At 46.9% G+C, this 23,259-nt stretch overlaps 1 protein-coding gene across 9 annotated transcripts in view; it reads left to right on the top strand.

Moving 5' to 3' along the window:
- ARID1B (AT-rich interaction domain 1B) overlaps window positions 1-23,259 on the top strand; it is a 2,758,190-nt gene that overhangs the window by 1,358,436 nt on the left and 1,376,495 nt on the right. The window lies entirely within an intron of this gene.

Below are 23,259 nucleotides of genomic sequence, written 5' to 3'. Positions count from 1 at the left end.
AACAATAAAAAGTAATGTACAGTTTGAAAAATAGTCATATGTAGATCAACTTCTCTTTCAAATGAGAATTTAAAATATATTTTTATTTACTATTATTCGTCATAGAAAAATGAATTGACTTCTATATCAATGATTTAAAGGGAACCTTACACGTCCCAAAATGCTGTTAACCTGCACATATGGTGTTAACATGCAGGTTAATAGTATTCCAAAGCTGCCCATAAGGTGCCCTTAAAAGCGTGGCTACCAGGAAGAAATTAACTTTTTTCCACCAGCATGCTCCATCTTTCAGTCATGGAGGCGTGGCTTCAGTCACCGCTCAGTACATAGTGAGTGACAGCTGTGACGACTAGAGTTGAGCGACTTTTGGTTTTTTAGGGTCGCGTTTCGTTCCGTGAAACCCGACTTTTCCAAAAGTCGGGTCGAGCAAGATCGTCCGATTATAGGGAAAAGTCGGGGTCGTCCCGAAACACGAAACCCAATGTAAGTCAATGGGGAATAAAAGTCGGCAGTGAGAGGAGGACAGGAAACACACCTACAGTGCCCATTTGAATGCCAAAAGCATCAATTCTTCTTACTTAAGCTTGTCAACCTTAATTAACTTCATAATACAAGTTACGCACTGAAAAATGGGGGTTATTTGGCTAAAGTTGTGGGGGGGGAGGGCTGGCTGCAGGTTTTCATGTGCCCTGGGCGAAAGAGCGCCCCTTTAACACATACCACAACTCATCATGCTCCGATACGGCAGAGAAATAGCGGTATAGTACAATGAAAAGTACCTCACTTTTTACATCTCATGACGAGGCCCATCTGTTTCTCCATACAGAATCATTGGTCCCATATAATGTTTGAAACAGTATATGATGAGCTCCACATAATGCTACAGTATATGTTGGTCCCCATGGATGAAGCTCCACTGTCTTATGGGCCCAAATAATGCTCCAAACATAATGGGACCCATTTCTAATGCTCTAGTGTATAATGGGCCCTGTAAATGCTGCTCCAGTGTCTGATGTCCACCTTTGGAATGTTCCAGTGTATGGTGGGCCCCATCTATCATTCTCCAGAGTATAGTGCTCCCCAAAAATTGCTGTCTCAACATTGAAAACAATCAAATAAGTCTCCTCACTAGGGAATCCCTGTACTTGTCTGGATTCCTCGTCGTCCCCATCTTCCATCTCACTAAACAGTATTTCAACTTTGCAAGTGCTGTGATCCTGAGCAAGCAGGGGGGGCCCACTCGTTGGCGACGGCACTGGCGCAGGGCCCCTGATAGTACGGTGGTGTGTCTGATGGCGGGTGGGCCGAACCTGCACTTTCATCTGCAGCTTCCTCTTTGTCACCTGAGGGTAACCTGAGTTTCATCAGGGTCAGATTCAGGTCGTGTAGCGTGCGAGGGGAATGTAGTGGTCTGGGTCAATGTACCAGCAGATTCATCGAGCAGTGGCTGGGCATCAGTGCACTTGTGTCGCCCCCAGGAGTACGGTCACCACAGTGGCATTACCTTCTTCCTAGGGAGTGTGATGTCATGCTTGGGAGCAACGAACGATCTCTCTAGCAGGTTAACTGATTGGGCGGCGTTATTCCCACGAGTCATGACCCTCCAAACAGCGTTCATGAAGGCAAAGTGTTTGTTTTATGTGGGCAGTATGGTTGAAAAGCTGAACCTTAAAGGAATGTCCAGAAGGGCACCACCAGGAGTGGAGCCTACGGTTAAATTCGACTCCACCTGGGAAACCTCAACCATGCCAGCTACAGAACAGATGCACACATTGCAAGCTTAATTCCGTTAACGAACGAGACTCCGTCATGCCCCGCGGTCCGAGTCCGGCTTACTAGAGGGACACGTGAGGCTCTGGCACATGAGATTGGCCAATAACTGGTGTGTCATGCCCTTACATGTCCGTGGCTGCATGTGCGCTACACTGAAAAGGCCAGCGTTTGTCGCTTACAGGTGCAGATAACCCGCTGAACAACGTTAGTGATGGGGATCACTGATTACAATTATTACCCGCGAACAATGATTTCCCAGTAAGTGCAGGTCAACCGCAGTTCCGGAATTAGGCCTAACCGTCATTCCTGAAAAAATGAAAAACTTACGTGTGCAAACCACAGGTGCTGTAGCTTGCTTAACAGCTAGCCAGCCGTTCTCACGCCCAGTATGGATTACACGTGATTGCACAAAGGTGAGAAAGGGTACCGTATCCCCAGATAACATGTATGGATAGCGTACACATTCAAAATATATGTCTATACATCAGGAGGCAGGCTCAGACGATGTTAGGCCCAGTATGGATTGCACGTGATTGCACAAAGGTTAGAAAGGGTACCGTATCCCCAGATAACATGTATGGATAGCGTACACATTCAAAATATATGTCTATACATCAGGAGGCAGGCTCAGACGGTGTTAGGCCCAGTATGGATTGCACGTGATTGCACAAAGGTTAGAAAGGGTACCGTTTCCCCGGATAACATGTATGGATAGCGTACACATTCAAAATATATGTCTATACATCAGGAGGCAGGCTCAGACGGTGTTAGGCCCAGTATGGATTGCACGTGATTGCACAAAGGTTAGAAAGGGTACCGTTTCCCCGGATAACATGTATGGATAGCGTACACATTCAAAATATATGTCTATACATCAGGAAGCAGGCTCAGACGGTGTTAGGCCCAGTATGGATTGCACGTGATTGCACAAAGGTTAGAAAGGGTACCGTATCCCCAGATAACATGTATGGATAGCGTACACATTCAAAATATATGTCTATACATCAGGAGGCAGGCTCAGACGGTGTTAGGCCCAGTATGGATTGCACGTGATTGCACAAAGGTTAGAAAGGGTACCGTTTCCCCGGATAACATGTATGGATAGCGTACACATTCAAAATATATGTCTATACATCAGGAGGCAGGCTCAGACGGTGTTAGGCCCAGTATGGATTGCACGTGATTGCACAAAGGTTAGAAAGGGTACCGTATCCCCAGATAACATGTATGGATAGCGTACACATTCAAAATATATGTCTATACATCAGGAGGCAGGCTCAGACGGTGATAGGCCCAGTATGGATTGCACGTGATTGCACAAAGGTTAGAAAGGGTACCGTTTCCCCGGATAACATGTATGGATAGCGTACACATTCAAAATATATGTCTATACATCAGGAGGCAGGCTCAGACGGTGTTAGGCCCAGTATGGATTGCACGTGATTGCACAAAGGTTAGAAAGGGTACCGTTTCCCCGGATAACATGTATGATAGCGTACACATTCAAAATATATGTCTATACATCAGGAGGCAGGCTCAGATGGTGTTAGGCCCAGTATGGATTGCACGTCATTGCACAAAGGTTAGAAAGGGTACCGTATCCCCAGATAACATGTATGGATAGCGTACACATTCAAAATATATGTCTATACATCAGGAGGCAGGCTCAGACGGTGTTAGGCCCAGTATGGATTGCACGTGATTGCACAAAGGTTAGAAAGGGTACCGTTTCCCCGGATAACATGTATGGATAGCGTCCACATTCAAAATATATGTCTATACATCAGGAGGCAGGCTCAGACGGTGTTAGGCCCAGTATGGATTGCACGTCATTGCACAAAGGTTAGAAAGGGTACCGTATCCCCAGATAACATGTATGGATAGCGTACACATTCAAAATATATGTCTATACATCAGGAGGCAGGCTCAGACGGTGTTAGGCCCAGTATGGATTGCACGTGATTGCACAAAGGTTAGAAAGGGTACCGTTTCCCCGGATAACATGTATGGATAGCGTCCACATTCAAAATATATGTCTATACATCAGGAGGCAGGCTCAGACGGTGTTAGGCCCAGTATGGATTGCACGTGATTGCACAAAGGTTAGAAAGGGTACCGTTTCCCCGGATAACATGTATGGATAGCGTACACATTCAAAATATATGTCTATACATCAGGAGGCAGGCTCAGACGGTGTTAGGCCCAGTATGGATTGCACGTGATTGCACAAAGGTTAGAAAGGGTACCGTTTCCCCGGATAACATGTATGGATAGCGTACACATTCAAAATATATGTCTATACATCAGGAGGCAGGCTCAGACGGTGTTAGGCCCAGTATGGATTGCACGTGATTGCACAAAGGTTAGAAAGGGTACCGTTTCCCCGGATAACATGTATGGATAGCGTACACATTCAAAATATATGTCTATACATCAGGAGGCAGGCTCAGACGGTGTTAGGCCCAGTATGGATTGCACGTGATTGCACAAAGGTTAGAAAGGGTACCGTTTCCCCGGATAACATGTATGGATAGCGTACACATTCAAAATATATGTCTATACATCAGGAGGCAGGCTCAGACGGTGTTAGGCCCAGTATGGATTGCACGTCATTGCACAAAGGTTAGAAAGGGTACCGTATCCCCAGATAACATGTATGGATAGCGTACACATTCAAAATATATGTCTATACATCAGGAGGCAGGCTCAGACGGTGTTAGGCCCAGTATGGATTGCACGTGATTGCACAAAGGTTAGAAAGGGTACCGTTTCCCCGGATAACATGTATGGATAGCGTACACATTCAAAATATATGTCTATACATTAGGAGGCAGGCTCAGACGGTGTTAGGCCCAGTATGGATTGCACGTGATTGCACAAAGGTTAGAAAGGGTACCGTTTCCCCGGATAACATGTATGGATAGCGTACACATTCAAAATATATGTCTATACATCAGGAGGCAGGCTCAGACGGTGTTAGGCCCAGTATGGATTGCACGCGATTGCACAAAGGTTAGAAAGGGTACCGTATCCCCAGATAACATGTATGGATAGCGTACACATTCAAAATATATGTCTATACATCAGGAGGCAGGCTCAGACGGTGTTAGGCCCAGTATGGATTGCACGTGATTGCACAAAGGTTAGAAAGGGTACCGTTTCCCCGGATAACATGTATGGATAGCGTGCACATTCAAAATATATGTCTATACATCAGGAGGCAGGCTCAGACGGTGTTAGGCCCAGTATGGATTGCACGTGATTGCACAAAGGTTAGAAAGGGTACCGTTTCCCCGGATAACATGTATGGATAGCGTACACATTCAAAATATATGAGAAACTGGGTCTGAGCAGAAAAAGTAAATTAATGTGCATGCAAAATGTAATTGCATATGAACACATGACCTTTACACAGAGAAAACCAAAAGCAAAACACAAAACAAATATCCTGGAATAAAAAAGTAAAAAAATATAATTGCAAAAATTGCATGAAGGTAGTAATAATAGTAATAATAAGGGTATTTAGTTAACATAATTTTGATCAAAATAATGTAGAAGCCATCCCGCCACGTCACGGCAACCCTTGTGGGACAGTCCTAACTCTTGTATTTAAAACCTTTCCACTTGTCAAGTGACGTAAATGTGAACAAGGACAGAGGGACTGAACCACCAGTAATAGTATAGGCCAGACAGGATGGATTTTCCAACTCAGAAACAGGGCGGTCACACCCTTATATGCACAGAATGCACAATGAAACAAATGAGAAACTGGGTCTGAGCAGAAAAAGTAAATTAATGTGCATGCAAAATGTAATTGCATATGAACACATGACCTTTACACAGAGAAAACCAAAAGCAAAACACAAAACAAATATCCTGGAATAAAAAAGTAAAAAAATATAATTGCAAAAATTGCATGAAGGTAGTAATAATAGTAATAATAAGGGTATTTAGTTAACATAATTTTGATCAAAATAATGTAGAAGCCATCCCGCCACGTCACGGCAACCCTTGTGGGACAGTCCTAACTCTTGTATTTAAAACCTTTCCACTTGTCAAGTGACGTAAATGTGAACAAGGACAGAGGGACTGAACCACCAGTAATAGTATAGGCCAGACAGGATGGATTTTCCAACTCAGAAACAGGGCGGTCACACCCTTATATGCACAGAATGCACAATGAAACAAATGAGAAACTGGGTCTGAGCAGAAAAAGTAAATTAATGTGCATGCAAAATGTAATTGCATATGAACACATGACCTTTACACAGAGAAAACCAAAAGCAAAACACAAAACAAATATCCTGGAATAAAAAAGTAAAAAAATATAATTGCAAAAATTGCATGAAGGTAGTAATAATAGTAATAATAAGGGTATTTAGTTAACATAATTTTGATCAAAATAATGTAGAAGCCATCCCGCCACGTCACGGCAACCCTTGTGGGACAGTCCTAACTCTTGTATTTAAAACCTTTCCACTTGTCAAGTGACGTAAATGTGAACAAGGACACTTGAAAAATCAGTCCACAACATTGTCATGAAACCCCTGTCTCCAACGCCACTTCTGCTGTGTGCACCACGAACACCTCTGCCAAGCTGCCCCCGGCCCGTACGGCTCGTGTGAGAACCATCACCGCTGCTGTGTGCTGGGAATGCCTCAAGCAACCGATTTACCAGAGTTGCTTGTTTATTAGCCAATATTAGGTCAAGGTTCTCCTGTGGCATGATGTTTTGTAATTTGCCTTTATAGCGTGGATCCAGGATGCTGGCCAACCAGTAGTCGTCATTGTTCATCACTTTGGCAATGCGTGGGTCCCTTTTTAGGATCTGCAAGGCATAATCTGACATGTGGGCCAATGTTCCCGGTGTCAATGATGCACTGCGAGTGCTGGGTGGAGGAGCACTTTCTGGCAAATCCACATCCCTCCAGTCATGCACAAACCCTGTACCAGACCTTGCCACGCCAACATTTTCACTTGCCCCACGAGATGCATCCTCCTCCCCTAAGTAATCATCCCCATCATCCTCCTCCCCCTCCTCTTCTTCCTCCACCTCGTCCAGGAGAGGTCCCTGAGCAGACAATGGCTGAATGTCATCAAGGATTCCCTCCTCCTCTTCCTCCTCATCAACATTGGCTGCAGACGCCTGCTCCTTAAGGTGCGTCAAAGTTTGCATGAGCAGACGCATAAGTGGGATGCTCATGCTTAGGATGGAGTCGTCTGCGCTTACCAGCCGTGTGCATTCCTCAAAACACTGAAGGACTTTACAGAGGTCTTTCAGCTTCGACCACTGCACACCTGTCAACTCCATGTCTGCTCTCAAAGTGCCTGGCCGTGTATCCTCCCACAAATGCATTATGGCCTGCCTCTGCTCGCACAGCCGCTCCACCATGTGCAGGGTGGAGTTCCACCTTGTTGCAATGTCGATAATGAGGCGGTGGTTGGGAAGGTGGAGCAATTGCTGCAGCTTCTGCATACGAACGGAGTGTACAGGCGACCGGCGGATGTGCGCGCACAGTCTTCGCACCTTCTGGAGCAGGGCTGTTAACTCCGGATAATTTTTGAGGAAGCACTGCACCACCAGGTTCAAGGTGTGAGCCAAGCAAGGTATATGGCTGAGTTTTGAAAGGGCTATGGCTGCCACAAAATTACGGCCGTTAACACTAACTACCTTGCCTGCCTCAAGATGTACACTGCCCAGCCATGACTCAGTTTGTCGCTTCAAGTACTCGGCCAGCACCTCGGCGGTGTGTCTGTTGCCCAAACACATCATCTGCAACACAGCCTGCAGACGCTTTCCACTAGCTGCTCGATAGGGGGACACATCGTGTGCAACAGTGGCAGCTGCAGATGGAGTGCTCGTACGACTGCGCTCTGTGGACGAGCTTTCGCTTCTGGAGGAGGAGGAGGAGGAGGAGGGTCGAACGCCTACAACCAACTGTTTCCTATACCGTGGCTAGGCAGCACTGTCCCACCACCGCTGTCCCCTGTGGACCCTGCATCCACCACATTAACCCAGTGCGCAGTGATGGACACGTAACGGCCCTGGCCATGCCGACTGGACCATGCATCAGTTGTGAGGTGCACCTTTCCGCTCACTGACTGCTTGAGTGCATGGACAATGCGGTCTTTCACATGATGGTGGAGGGCTGGGATGGCTTTGCGAGAGAAGAAGTGGCGACTGGGTAGGTCATAGCGTGGTACTGCATAGGCCATGAGTTCGCGGAAAGCTGTGCTTTCCACCAACCGAAAGGGCATCATCTCAAACGAGATTAGTTTGGCAATGTGGGTGTTCAAACCCAGTGTACGCGGATGAGAGACTGAGTACTTTCTTGACCTACTCATAGTGTCTGGGAGGGTGAGCTGGACTTGAGAGCTGCATATGGTGGAAGTAGCGGTGGACAGGGCGGACTGAGAGAGGGTTGATGATGGTGATGGAGTTGGTGTTCTTTCTGATGGCCTAGAATCAGTCTTTCGTTGATATAACAGTGGGATTCCCTGACTGCTGTGGCCTTGCAGCGACACCTCAACATTTGCTGCTGTGCTAACCGGTGGGCTCACAGTGGGGGAAACAATGTAGCGTTGCTGACTACCTTCGTTGTGATCAGTTGCACATGTGGCACTTGAGGTTTGGTGTTGTGTCCACGCTTGCAAGTGCATGCTGGTTAAATGTCTAAGCATGCAACTGGTATTCAAATTTTTCAGATTTTTCCCTCGGCTAAAGGTCTTTGCGCACTTCTTACAGATAACCTTGGCCTGATCATGAGGATTTTGGTCAAAAAAGTGCCACACTGCACTCTTCCTACTTTGGCAGACATTTTACGGCCTAGCACGCTGTGATCTTTTGACCCTCTGGGCAAGCTGTCCAGCAACTCTTTTGATGTTTGGAACCTGTCTTTGGAGTGCTCCGGGCCTGCCAGATAACAGCTGTTGCGATGTCGATGTCTGCTGTGGATGCTCCTCATCTGAGCTATTGGAAGCAGCACCCTCTTCCCCCAATGGATGCCAATCTGGGTCAACAACTGGGTCATCCATCACCTTCTCTTCTATGTTATGTGCACCTTCCTCTGTGTCACCGTGTATGGTGGTATAGTGTGCGGGAAGGGTCACCTGAGACTCATCAGGGTCAGAATCTGGCTCTGTACACTGCGAGGACAATGTAGTGCTCTGAGTGAATGTACCAGCAGAATCATCCATCAGCGGCTGTGCATCAGTGCACTCCATGTCAGATTCATCTTGGCCTGGGTAATTCACCATTTGACTTGATAATCCAGGCATGGTATGTGAAAACAGCTCCATGGAGTAATCAGTAGTATGGCCTGCGTCATCCTTCAATCTTGGTTGGGGTGAAGGACACAAGGAAAGGTGTGGTTCATGAACTTGAGCCTCCAATGACGACTCAGTGCTTTTACTTTTTACAACTGAAGAAGAGGAGGCGATAGAGCTGGAGGCTGAGTCAGCAATGTAAGACAAAACTTTTTCCTGATGCTCTGGCTTTAAAAGCGGTTTGCCAACTCCTAGAAAACTAAGCGTTCGAGGCCTTATGTAGCCAGACGATGACGCAGGCTCAACACCTCCTGCATTCGGTCCTATTTTGCTCTTGCCACTACCATCAGATCCACCACCAACACCATCATTACCAGCTGCCAACCCCCGCCCAATTCCACGGCCTCTTCCACCAGCCTTCCTCATTTTTTGTAGAAATGTAGACAAAATCCAACAAACTATATAGTAATGTAAAACAAGGTACAAGGTGTCTATAGGACAGGGGAGATTTTGAATTTCTGCAGACACTTGTGGACACTGGACACTTTTGGATTGTGTGAGGCCCACTGATATCTGAGCGCTATGTCACAGGCTCGATGGCACAGCTGTGACAAAAGTGACGAGAGGATAAGGGAGATTTTGAATTTCTGCACACACTTGTGGACACTGGACACTTTTGGATTGTGTGAGGCCCAATGAATATCTGAGCGCTATTTGACAGGCTCGATGGCACAGCTGTGACCAAAGTGACTAGAGAATAAGGGAGATTTTGAATTTCTGCACACACTTGTGGACACTGGACACTTTTGGATTGTGTGAGGCCCAATGAATATCTGAGCGCTATGTGACAGGCTCGATGGCACAGCTGTGACCAAAGTGACTAGAGGATAAGGGAGATTTTGAATTTCTGCACACACTTGTGGACACTGGACACTTTTGGATTGTGTGAGGCCCAATGAATATCTGAGCGCTATGTGACAGGCTCGATGGCACAGCTGTGACCAAAGTGACTAGAGGATAAGGGAGATTTTGAATTTCTGCACACACTTGTGGACACTGGACACTTTTGGATTGTGTGAGGCCCAATGAATATCTGAGCGCTATGTGACAGGCTCGATGGCACAGCTGTGACCAAAGTGACTAGAGGATAAGGGAGATTTTGAATTTCTGCACACACTTGTGGACACTGGACACTTTTGGATTGTGTGAGGCCCAATGAATATCTGAGCGCTATGTGACAGGCTCGATGGCACAGCTGTGACCAAAGTGACTAGAGGATAAGGGAGATTTTGAATTTCTGCACACACTTGTGGACACTGGACACTTTTGGATTGTGTGAGGCCCAATGAATATCTGAGCGCTATGTGACAGGCTCGATGGCACAGCTGTGACCAAAGTGACTAGAGGATAAGGGAGATTTTGAATTTCTGCACACACTTGTGGACACTGGACACTTTTGGATTGTGTGAGGCCCAATGAATATCTGAGCACTATGTGACAGGCTCGATGGCACAGCTGTGACCAAAGTGACTAGAGGATAAGGGAGATTTTGAATTTCTGCACACACTTGTGGACACTGGACACTTTTGGATTGTGTGAGGCCCAATGAATATCTGAGCGCTATGTGACAGGCTCGATGGCACAGCTGTGACCAAAGTGACTAGAGGATAAGGGAGATTTTGAATTTCTGCACACACTTGTGGACACTGGACACTTTTGGATTGTGTGAGGCCCAATGAATATCTGAGCGCTATGTGACAGGCTCGATGGCACAGCTGTGACCAAAGTGACTAGAGGATAAGGGAGATTTTGAATTTCTGCACACACTTGTGGACACTGGACACTTTTGGATTGTGTGAGGCCCAATGAATATCTGAGCGCTATGTGACAGGCTCGATGGCACAGCTGTGACCAAAGTGACTAGAGGATAAGGGAGATTTTGAATTTCTGCACACACTTGTGGACACTGGACACTTTTGGATTGTGTGAGGCCCAATGAATATCTGAGCGCTATGTGACAGGCTCGATGGCACAGCTGTGACCAAAGTGACTAGAGGATAAGGGAGATTTTGAATTTCTGCACACACTTGTGGACACTGGACACTTTTGGATTGTGTGAGGCCCAATGAATATCTGAGCGCTATGTGACAGGCTCGATGGCACAGCTGTGACCAAAGTGACTAGAGGATAAGGGAGATTTTGAATTTCTGCACACACTTGTGGACACTGGACACTTTTGGATTGTGTGAGGCCCAATGAATATCTGAGCGCTATGTGACAGGCTCGATGGCACAGCTGTGACCAAAGTGACTAGAGGATAAGGGAGATTTTGAATTTCTGCACACACTTGTGGACACTGGACACTTTTGGATTGTGTGAGGCCCAATGAATATCTGAGCGCTATGTGACAGGCTCGATGGCACAGCTGTGACCAAAGTGACTAGAGGATAAGGGAGATTTTGAAATTCTGCACACACTTGTGGACACTGGACACTTTTGGATTGTGTGAGGCCCAATGAATATCTGAGCGCTATGTGACAGGCTCGATGGCACAGCTGTGACGAAAGTGACTAGAGGATAAGGGAGATTTTGAATTTCTGCAGACACTTGTGGACACTGGACACTTTTGGATTGTGTGAGGGCCACTGATATCTGAGTGCTATGTCACAGGCTCGATGGCACAGCTGTGACAAAAGTGACGAGAGGATAAGGGAGATTTTGAATTTCTGCAGACACTTGTGGACACTGGACACTTTTGGATTGTGTGAGGCCCACTGATATCTGAGCGCTATGTCACAGGCTCGATGGCACAGCTGTGACAAAAGTGACTAGAGGATAAGGGAGATTGGATTGCTTTTAAAAAAGCAGTTTGCAGAGCAGTGGGTAAACAGCAATGCCAGCCTGTCAGGAAGCCTTAAAAGGCAGCCCAACAACCAACACCACTGATACACCACAATATAGCCTCCCCTTGCACTGCACACACAGTGACTGGTGTGTTGTGCAGGCCAAATTGCTAGCAGCAGAAGCAGTTTTTTTTTCTTCTCAGCAGGACAAAAAAAAAAATTGGGATTGCTTTTAAAAAAGCAGTTTGCGGAGCAGTGGGTAAACAGCAATGCAGGAATGTCAGGAAGCCTTAGAAGGCAGCCCAACAACCAACACCACTGATACACCACTATATAGCCTCCCCTTGCACTGCACACACAGTGACTGGTGTGTTGTACAGGCCAAATCGCTAGCAGCAGAAGCAGTTTTTTTTTCTTCTCAGCAGGACAAAAAAAAAAATTGGGATTGCTTTTAAAAAAGCAGTTTGAGGAGCAGTGGGTAAACAGCAATGCAGGAATGTCAGGAAGCCTTAGAAGGCAGCCCAACAACCAACACCACTGATACACCACTATATAGCCTCCCCTTGCACTGCACACACAGTGACTGGTGTGTTGTGCAGGCCAAATCGCTAGCAGCAGAAGCAGTTTTTTTGTCTTCTTCCCTGCCTAACGCTCTCCCTACAGAATCAGCAGCAACCTCTCCCTATACTGAGATCGGCAGAAGTAAGATGGCGGTCGGCGTGCACGCCCTTTTATACCCCCTGTGACGCCCACCAAAGCAAGCCAATCACTTGCATGCCCTTCTGAAAGATGGTGTTGACCCCTGCCTATGTCATCACGTTGCCCACAGTGTCCGTGGATCCTGATTGGCTGAAAAAGAGCGCAAAACAAACTTTTGAAATGCGACTTTGGCGTGTAAGTCGCCGACCTCGTGGCCGACCTCATCCTAGGGTCGGGTTTCGTTTCATGAAACCCGACTTTGCCAAAAGTCGGCGACTTTTGAAATTTTTCGACCTGTTTCGCTCAACTCTAGTGACGACACATCGGCACTGGCTTCTGACTCAGCAGTTCATCAGTACAGAGCTGGTTGTCAGTCAGTGGAGGGACAGGACTACAGCCACCACTCACAATGTACTGAGTGCTGACTGAAGCCTTCCCGACCTCACCTCTATGATTGAAAGCCGAAGGATGCCAGGAGGAATAAGTTCATTTCCTCCTGGTAAATAGAATTTCAGGGCAGCAGCCGAGACAGCTTTGGAACGCTATTAATCTGTAGAGTACCACAATATCTGTAGGCTGATAGCATTTAAAGATGTGACCGGTTTCCTTTTAACCCCTTTACCCCCAAGGGTGATTTGCATGTTAATGACCAGGCCAATTTTTTACAATTCTGACCCCTGTCCCTTTATAAAAAGTAATAACTCTGGAATGCTTCCATGGATCCTGGTGATTCTGACTTCGTTTTCTCGAGACACATTGTACTTTATGATAGCAGTAAAATTTCTTTGTTATTACTTGCGGTTATTTGTGAAAAAAATTGAAATTTGGCAAAAATTTTTAAAATTTTGTAATTTTCCAGCTATGAATTTTCATGCCCTTAAATCACAGAGATATGTCAAATAAAATACTTAAAAAGTAACATTTCCCAAATGTCTACTTTTTGGAACCAAAATTTTTTTTCGTTAGGAAGTTATAAGGGTTAAAAGTTAAACAGTGATTTATCATTTTTACAACAACATTTTTTTAGGGACCACATCACATTTGAAGCCACTTTGAGGAGTCTATATTATAGAAAATACCCAATAGTGACACCATTCTAAAAACTGCACCCCTGAAGGTGCTCAAAACCACATTCAAGAAGTTTATTAACCCTTCAGGTGCTTCACAGGAATTTTTGGAATGTTTAAAAAATGAACATTTAACTTTTTTCCACAAAAATTTTTACTTCAGATCCAATTTTTTTATTTTACCAAGGGTAACAGGAGAAAGTTGTACAATTTGTCCTTAGTATGCTGATGCCCATATATATGCAGGTAAACCACTATTTTGGCACATGGCAGAGCTCAGAAGGGAAGGAGAGCTGTTTGACTTTTCAATGCAAAATTGGCTGGAATTGAGATCGGACGTCATGTTGCCTTTGGAGAGCACCTGATATGCAGTGGAAACCCTCCACAAGTGACACCATTTTGGAAAGTAGACCCCCTAAGGAACTTAACTAGATACGTGGTGAGCACTTTGAACCTCCAAGTGCTTCACAGAAGTTTGTAACAGAGCTGTAAAAATAAAACATATTTTTTTCACAAAAATGATCATTTCGCCGCCATTTTTTTTTCACAAGGGTAACAGGAGAAATTGTCCTGAGAATGCTGATACACACGCCTAACCCTAACCATAATCTCAACCCTAACCATAACCCTAACCACACCCCTAACCCTAACACACTCCTAACACACCCCTAACACTAATGTGTTATGAATAGGTCAACGAGGAGGATGGCAGGAATAGTCTAGGCCACCAGGAAACCAGAGAGGTTGGTAACTTAGCGGATTGCAGACCCCTAATCCTAACAACACAACTAGCAGTAGCCGTGGGGCGTACCTACGATGCCCTAGACGCCTCGGTACAGCCGGAGAATTAACTAAGCCAAAAGCAAGAAAGGTGAAATCTAAACTGCCCTGGAGTAGAGCCCCAAATGAATAGATAGCCCCCAAACATATATTGTCGGTGAGACAAGATGAGGCACAAACACAGGCAGAAAATAGACTGAGCAAATGATGGGGCCCAAACTGTCTAGATAGGATAGAATAGGAAAGACACTGTCTGCAATCACGCAAAAACCCTAAAAAATCCAACACGTCTGACGAACAAAAAACACTGAGATCTCACAACCTCTCCCCCACTATATCAGCATTCTGGTGTGAACTGGCAGCAAAGCAAAAGAGACCACTATAACAAGGGACTGAACAAACTGACACAAGCTGTAACATATAGAGCGGGGTCCAGCACTGCCCCAGCAGGGAGCACGCTGAACCTTCACAGCAAAGAAGAAAGCAGAAAAGGCAAAACCAAATCAGATGCAAAGGATTAGCAAAAGAACAACTTAACTGAAAAATGCAGAATCAGGCAGGAGACAGCAATCCTCAAAATGCACAGGAAAAAAACAAATCACCAGCAGCAACTGAGGGAGCCTTGTTCACTTATATCCTCCCAGTCAGTAACCCCTGACTTCCAATCATCATCTTCAGCTGGCAAACTTCTATCAACCCGACCAGCTCCACTACCCGCAGTAACCACCAGAGGGAGCCCCAACTCAAGTCAGATTAAGAAAGTTCACAACACCAATGCCAACCCTAGCCCTAATCCCAACCACAACCCTAATCCCAACCTTAACTGTAATCCAAACCCCAACCCTAACTTTAGCCCCAACCCTAAACCTAATTTTAGCACCAACCCTAACCCTAACTTTAGCCTCAACCCTAGCACTAACTTTAGTCCCAACCATAACCCTAACTTTATCGCAACTCTAACCCTAATGAGAAAATGGAAATAAATATTTTTTTAATATTTATTTATAACCGTCTGCAAACAATGTAAGAATTAGTAACTTACATAGCATATAAAGACAAAGAAGGACATAACAATATCCAGAAAGTGTAGCTTGAAAGATTCAAAAGAAGACGGGGTTATTCAGTATAACAGTCAGTCACAACCTCAACTCCCCCCATCCCCTCCAGGCACGTCTGAAACTCTGCAGGTTTACTCAGGTAAGCCTAATAGGTGTGTTACCAGATATAGGATGGAATCTCCAGCGCTGGACTTCAGTTAAAAATACATCATTTATTGTAAATTCTTAAAATCGAACAGAAAAAAGTGTGGATAAGGACATACAGGCAGATGGGGTCTCTGGTGGTCTCCAACCAACGCGTTTCGACCTAGAGGGTCTTACTCCAGCAGGGCGAATTTGTATGACACGCGTGACCCTGGATACACTGCCTCCAGCAGGGCGAATTTAAATAATAGAACGTGCAGCCGGATACACCGCCTCCAGCAGGCGAATTTCAGTAGTACTCGTAAGTCTGGATAGACCACCTCCTGGAGGGTGAATTTCAGAATAAAGGGGAAAACCACGGAAACAATTACAATGGTGGCCCTGCGATAGGGAACGGGGAAGTGGAGACCTCCTGCACTCCCCTGAGTCAGAGTCTCTACACTCCTAACGATCCCTAGGCCGGTTCCACACCGGGCGCCGATCAGGATACCTAATATCCCTAGCTCGCCCTGCACCTAGCCCTTTCTAGTGAATTGGACGGTGAAGAAACTAATCCCACCACTGCACTAAAACACACATAAGGAAAAGTGACAAACAGAGAAACACCACTTAGCGTTGCTCTGTTGCTAATGCTCCCAGCAACAGAGTCCACCACCTGAGTGCATCTTTTCCTCCAGCTGGGTCCAACACCTGTGTGCAGCTTTAAAGCAACAGCGTCCAGCACCCGAGTGCAGCCTTGGAGCAACAGAGTCCAGCACCTGAGTGCAGCAGTCCAGCAACAGAGTCCAGTACCTGAGTGCAGCTATCCAGCAACCGAGTCCAGCATCTGAGTGCAGCTTTCCAGCAACCGAGTCCAGCATCTGAGTGCAGCTTTACACCATAGCTGCCACTTCACGAAGCTTTGCAAGAACTCCTCACTGACACCATAATTGCCACTCCTCCAAGCTATGCAAGAGCTCCTCACTGACACCATAGCTGCCACTCAAGGACTCTGACTGAGCTGCTCGGGACTCTTCTCCAGCTCCTTCCTTCACCAAAGATGGTTGGAAAAACACCAATATCACCAACAGTGATTGCAACACCTGACACTCCTTTATAGCTCAGAGCCAGAGCAATCACACCTGTTAGCGATTCCCGTACAATAACGCTAACCACCACCGGGGACAAACCAGAACAAAAGACACACCGTGCAATAACCCTAATGACCACCAGGGGCAAAACTAAACTTTAAACACACAGCTTAAAGGAAAAAAAAAGGTTACTTGTACATTTATCTGTCAGATCCAAACTGGATCATGACAAGGACCATGTGAGGAAAAAACATTCCGTATGACTTTCTTTATGAAGTATGGACTCAATCCAATCCATTTTAAACAAATATGTTACCTTCGAAGAAATTAGATTTAGTGAAGGGGTTGCGTCTTGTGCCCACAAATGCATAATACTCTTGTGGGTAGCCGCCGCCCAAATAGTTAAAACTCGTCGTTGCTGAACAGAGAGTCCAAGTAGTTGATCCCGTGGGAGAATATTAACGCCCATTCCGGAGATAATGTAAAGCGAATGTTGAAGGTGTTAGTGAGATGGCGAAGAAGCATATCCCAAACCTCCTGTATCTTCAGACAATCCCAGAGACAATGAAAGATGTCAGCTGGAGAGTGTAAAAACACTTGGGACAAGAGGGATTAGCCAATAGAGACATCCTAGATTTGACCTCCGGGGAGATGTAAGCCCTATGGAAAATCATGAGGGCCATAAGCACCCGTTACACATAGTGATATCGCTAGCAATATCGCTGTAACGTCACTGGTTTTGTGACGCAGCAGCGATATTGCTAGCGATATCGCTACATGTGATACTTACCTCCGACCGGCTCCCCCGCTGTCTGTCGCTGATCGCGCGAGAGCTGCCTGGGCCGCTTCTCGTCGTCAGCTTCCTGTGGCACCGACGAGCGACGCGTGGACGCAGGCGGGAGGACGTCAGGTTCGCCACGTCTGACAGGTAAGTAGCGACCCCCGACCGCTGCTATGTCGCTGGTGAGATCTGCCTGTGTGGCAGCTCACTAGCGACCACTTAGCGATGCACCAGCGATCCATATCGTTGTCGGGATCGCTGGTGCATCGCTTAGTGTAACAGTACCCTTAGTTGAGTAGCTGTCATATAGCAAAAAAGAGTTTAAACGTAGAGTGGCTTTCAAAAGATCAGTCAGGCTATAATTAGATAGTTGTGATACCCATCTGCCCTGGCCTGGTGAAGAATCTGACCATGACATAGAAGGTTTGATTGATTTATAGATAAGACTTAGCAAATAAACTCCTGCACGAGCGCCAAGGGAGATGAGATGGAGTGGACAGGTTCTGACACTGTCTGGTATGCTTTGGAAGACTGAGTCAACGTAATGCTTAATCTGAGAAGTAATAAAAATATTACCCACTAAGATTGAATATTTGGAGAAAATACCCTCCAGAGAAAGAGGAAATTGAACGGTTGTCAGAAGATCGCAGACCAGTCTGCACCCTCTCCCCCCCCAGCACTCGGTAAATTGGGGGTGGTCTGCCTTCTAAAGAGAAAGGGTTACCTTGAAAGGGAAGGAAACTGAGGTATAAGGGTTTAGTCTGCTGATCCTTCCAGCATGACGCCATGCCAGTACCACAGACCATAACAGAGGAATATCTCTGATTGCAGTGGGAACTCTATTTTGTTGTATATGGAGTAAGGCAGGAAGACTGATCGGTCCAGAGATTGCTTCATCTAATGGGGTGTTGGTAAATTTAGTATGGGCCCAAATCCAATCAAGAGAATGTCTGAAAATGGCTGCAACACTATACAATCTTTACTTTGGAAAATTGAGGCCCCCCAAAGATTTAGCCTGTTGCAATTTAAAAATATTGATCCTAGATCTCCCCCTTGATCCCCATATAAATTGTCGAAAAATCTTAGGATGGTTTCACACTAGCGTTCGATCGCGCAGCGCATCGTGCGCTATTGGGCGCACGCGCAATGTCCCCCTATCTTTAACATGGTGATCGCAGGGTCTTGCGAATGTACGCGCTCTTCAGCGTTTAGCGTGCGCTGCACATTTTACAGGTGTGCGTCCAGACGCGCCGTACGCTACATGTTGCATTATTTTTTCCGGCGGCATCGTTAAAAAAATCGCGCGCGCTCGATGTGCGCACAAAAATAGCATTACAGTCTATGTGGTCGCTGACGAGCGTTTGGCACCGCGCACGTCAGCGCCTTGTGCGCGCACATGATTTGAGTAAACAATGTCTAGACACTTGTCTAGAACTCCCCCCTAAACAAGCAACATTGTTTTGGAGGAGTGTACATAAAAGGTGTCTTCAGGGTCACACAATTACTCTACAGACAGCCTTGCAGAGACCAGACAAGCATTCTACAAGAGCCTTCTACCTGTGGATTCAAGCTTCAGGAGCCAAAATGTGAGTATTCTTAAAAATGATGTCTGTGTGTCCTGTAAAATTTATTATGTACTGATGTATTTTTTGTTTTCTTTTCAGCATGTCTTCTTCTGGCTCAATGTATTCGCCATCTCGGCAAGAACTGGCCTAAGGCTACTTTCACACATCAGGTTTTCGGCGTCAGGCGCGATCCGGCGTCGTGCCGGAACGCCGGATCCGGCAAATGTTTTGTAAAACACTGGGAGTGTGGAGAGAGGACTGGGATCGTGGTGGGGAAGGAACAGTTAGAGGTGAAGGTGTGGAAAAAACTACAGAATGGGTGGACATGTGGGAAGCAGAAGAGGTGGTGGGTGGTGGAGTGGAGGGTTGGGCAGGGACTGTAGGAGCAGATGATGTTGATGGCAAGTTTGGTACGGGGCAGGTTGCTGGAAGTGGGGAGATGTCTGGTACGGGGCAGGTTGCTGGAAGTGGGGAGATGTCTGGTACGGGGCAGGTTGCTGGAAGTGGGGAGATGTCTGGTACGGGGCAGGTTGCTGGAAGTGGGGAGATGTCTGGTACTGGGGAGGTTGCTGGTACTGGGGAGTTTGCAGGTACTGGGGAGGTTGCTGGTACTGGGGAGGTTGCTGGTACTGGGGAGGTTGCTGGTACTGGGGAGGTTGCTGGTACTGGGGAGGTTGCTGGTACTGGGGAGGTTGCTGGTGCTGGGGAGGTGGATGGTGCTGGGGAGGTGGATGGTGCTGGGGAGGTGGATGGTATGTAATAGGAGGGGGAGGATGGAAAGTGGCTGGAGGGGGTGTAGATGTAATAGGAGGGGGAGGATGGAAAGTGGCTGGAGGGGGTGTAGATGTAATAGGAGGGGGAGGATGGAAAGTGGCTGGAGGGGGTGCAGGTGGAGGAACTACTGTGGTGGGAGGAGGAGGTTGGGAGGTAACTTGCTGGAGAGCAGCGTGACATGAATGCATTACATGCATCTGCTGGGCAGGAGAGAGCGTTTCCATGCGCTCCACAACAGACCTGAAAAAGGTGTGGTTTGGCGAAGATCTTGCTTCTGAATGCATGGTTTGCAGAAGTGTCTTCACCTCCAGAATGCTGGAGTTGATCTGCTGATAGCCTGCGGAGATTTGCTCTGACAAGACTTTTAGACAGTTCTGGAAAGATGCATTCAGATGCAAGAACTCTGGCGCATAAGTCTTTTCCTGACCCCTCTGCCGCTGCCGCCCAGTACCCGCAGGTGTACTAGAGGTGGCAGGGGCAGAAGGGTGGGGTAAAGGGAAAGCGATCTCCTCACCAGCAGCTTCATGTAATGTAGGCGGCCACGATGCTCCTGTGCTGGTGGATGGGACAGATGGGTCGAATGTGTGGGAAGGCTGGGAAGGTGCAGATGTACCGGGGCGGTCGAAGTGTCCCTCGGTGCCGGTCTCCTCAGGGATCGCCTCAGAAGGGTCCAATCGTGCAGGCTCCCGAGTGCTGCTCACCGTGCTGTGGAATAAAGAGAAAAAAAAACAATTAAAATAGTGACATGGTATGGCCCTGGCTGAAAAAAAAAAGTTACATCTAAACATTTTTTTGTCACATGTGGTGTGTAATATTTACCTTCTGGTGAGCATTGTCTCCCGGAGGAACGACAGGGCTCGTGCGTACTTGTACTTGCTTCTGCGTCCTCCAGATCCACTCGGGGCCCGCATCTCTTTATTGAACTCCTTCTTGAAACGATCCCTCACAGACCGCCACCGCTTCACAATTCTCTCCCCTGAAACGAGAAAGGACAAAGTGGTTAGTATACAACATCAGTGTTTCCCAAACTCCAGTCCTCATGGTCCCCAGGGGTCATGTTTTCAGGATTTCCAAAGTAAATAGAAATCCTGAACACATGATCCGTGGGGACCACGAGGACTGGAGTTCGGGAAACACTGGTTTAAATCAAGCAACCGGTACTGTATATACTTACGCTCTTTAATCTGGGCCCGAGCTTCGAGGTCCTCCCAGCGGTCCACAAGGAGCGAACAGATTTCCTCCCAGAGTCGTCGGGTAACGATCAGGTCAGCGTGGCGGCGGTCAGCCATATTCCAGAGCGGCTCCCTTTCTCTGACGAGATCGATGAGGCGGTCCACATCAATCCCTCCATCCTCACCGTCAGAGTCGGGAGCACGCTGTGAAGGCTGTTAAAGAAAAAGACAAAAATAACATAATTAGCCTCCACAAAAGAAATGAAATAAAAAGTTCAAAAAAAACAAAGCAAAAATATTTATACTTACACGCTGGTGACCGCCGCGTTGCTGTCGCCGACGACCCTGGGAGGCACTGCGAGGACCTCTTGGCCGAGCACCAGATTGGGAAGACTAGAGAAGAAAACAAAAAATGTTATGTCTTTGGATGTAGGCATTTGTTTGCTGTGTGTGGTCTGCAGAACATTGTTTTCTATGTGTTGTGTGTAGTGTGATGTTGTGTTTCTGCGTTTGATGCAAAAAACTTACCAATTGTGAGCCCACTCCAAGTGTCTGTCCACCCCTTCCTTCTTCTTCTGGGAGCTCCTCTTCATCTTGTGATTCCTGTTTTGAAATAAAAGGCAATGAATACACATATATTACAGAGATGATGGATTTTGGAAATAAAAACTTACCGTCAAACGCTGACGATGCGAGGGAGGGCTCCCAGAAGATGTGCTGTCTTCCTCATGGCCAGACTCCATGGCTGTGGGTGGTGTTTCTGCTGCTGCCATTGCTGCTGCTGCTGCTGCATCTATTGGGCGGCTGTTGAATAAAGAGAAACAAAGGGCCAATGAATATCTTGATATTCCATAGCCCTAGTTTGGAGGAATGGGGGATTTGATAATTACCGTCTCTCATCTGCTGCTGGACTCCCCTCCCGTTGTTCAGCATGCTGCTCCATTTGGGGTGGTGCTGATGGTGCTGCTGCTGCAGATGTCTGCTGCCTTGTCCTGCTCCTGGTTCTTGGCTTGGGTGGCATGTTGGGTGTGGCTGAGGGTCCCATTGTCTTGCTTTTATATATGTCCTGTGGGCAGAGCTACTGAGCATGCTCAGACCAAAGAAACCGGATCCGGCCGCCAGAACCGGCTGTCGCCGGATCCGGCGCATTGCGGCGCTCATAGGCTTTCATTGTATGAAAAAGCCGGACACGCCGGATCCGGCGTGTCCGGCTTTTTCGACGGAGACAAAAAACGTTACAGTCTCCGTTTTTTCCAGACGCTGGATCGCGTCACATTGCCGGATCCGGCGAAAATCGGATGAAACGCATGGCCATCCGGCTCGATCCGGCTCTAATGCAAGTCAATGGGGGGGAAACCGGATCCGGCAATGCATTTCGACGGATCCGGTTTTAGTCAAAAGCGCCGGATCGCGCCTGACGCCGAAAACCTGATGTGTGAAAGAGGCCTAAGCTGATCGTGAGGTGAGAATCTTGCTGCCTTTTGGTAAGTATAGCTTCCTCTAGAAATGTGTTTTAATTTTTTCTTTCTTTACAGACATCGGACACGAGCAGTGAAGATGGAGTCTGAGCGGCAGCGGTCTGAACGGGAGCGGTCTGAGTGGCAGCGGTCTGAGCGGGAGCGTTCTGAGCGGGAGCAGTCTGAGCGGGAGCCGTCTGAGCGGAAGTGGTCTGAGGATTCTGAGTGGGAGCAGCGTAGTCAAGTCGTGGCAAGGAGACGCAATGTGAGTATATACTGTATATATATTTTTCTGTCTTTCTTTCTTTTGCTTCTTTTCTGTTTCTTTTTGTATCTTTTACATACTTCTAAACATTCTATATTTTTTTTTCTAGGTTCCACAGCGGGATGACAAAGTCTACATCGACAACGAGCACCTCATCCACCTCGTTGAGGAGCGCATCCTGTTGTGGGACAGCCGTGACCAGCAGTACAAAGTCACAGTGGTGACCCGGCAGCTCTGGAATGAGGTGGCCGCAGCGCTGATGGATGACTGGGACAGCGCCTCTGCAGCTTCAAAAAGGGCGTTCAGTAAGTATAAAGATGCTCTGTGATACAGCATTTATTTTTGGACTTGATGGTGCTGATGTGTTTTTTGCAAGATATATTCTTGCATTAAACACACCAATGCCTGGTGGAAAACTGTGATTGATTTGTGTCTTCAACTGCTGCATTGTTTTGTGGATCTGACGGTGCTGATGTGTTTTTTGCAAGATATATTCTTGCATTAAACACACCAATGCCTGGTGGAAAACTGTGATTGATTTGTGT

This window comes from Dendrobates tinctorius, unplaced genomic scaffold (genome assembly GCF_039654945.1).
Source record: "Dendrobates tinctorius isolate UK_male_01 unplaced genomic scaffold, ASM3965494v1 ptg000087l, whole genome shotgun sequence".
Classification (NCBI taxonomy): Eukaryota; Metazoa; Chordata; class Amphibia; order Anura; family Dendrobatidae; genus Dendrobates; species Dendrobates tinctorius.
This window is presented reverse-complemented; position numbering and strand designations above follow the sequence as displayed.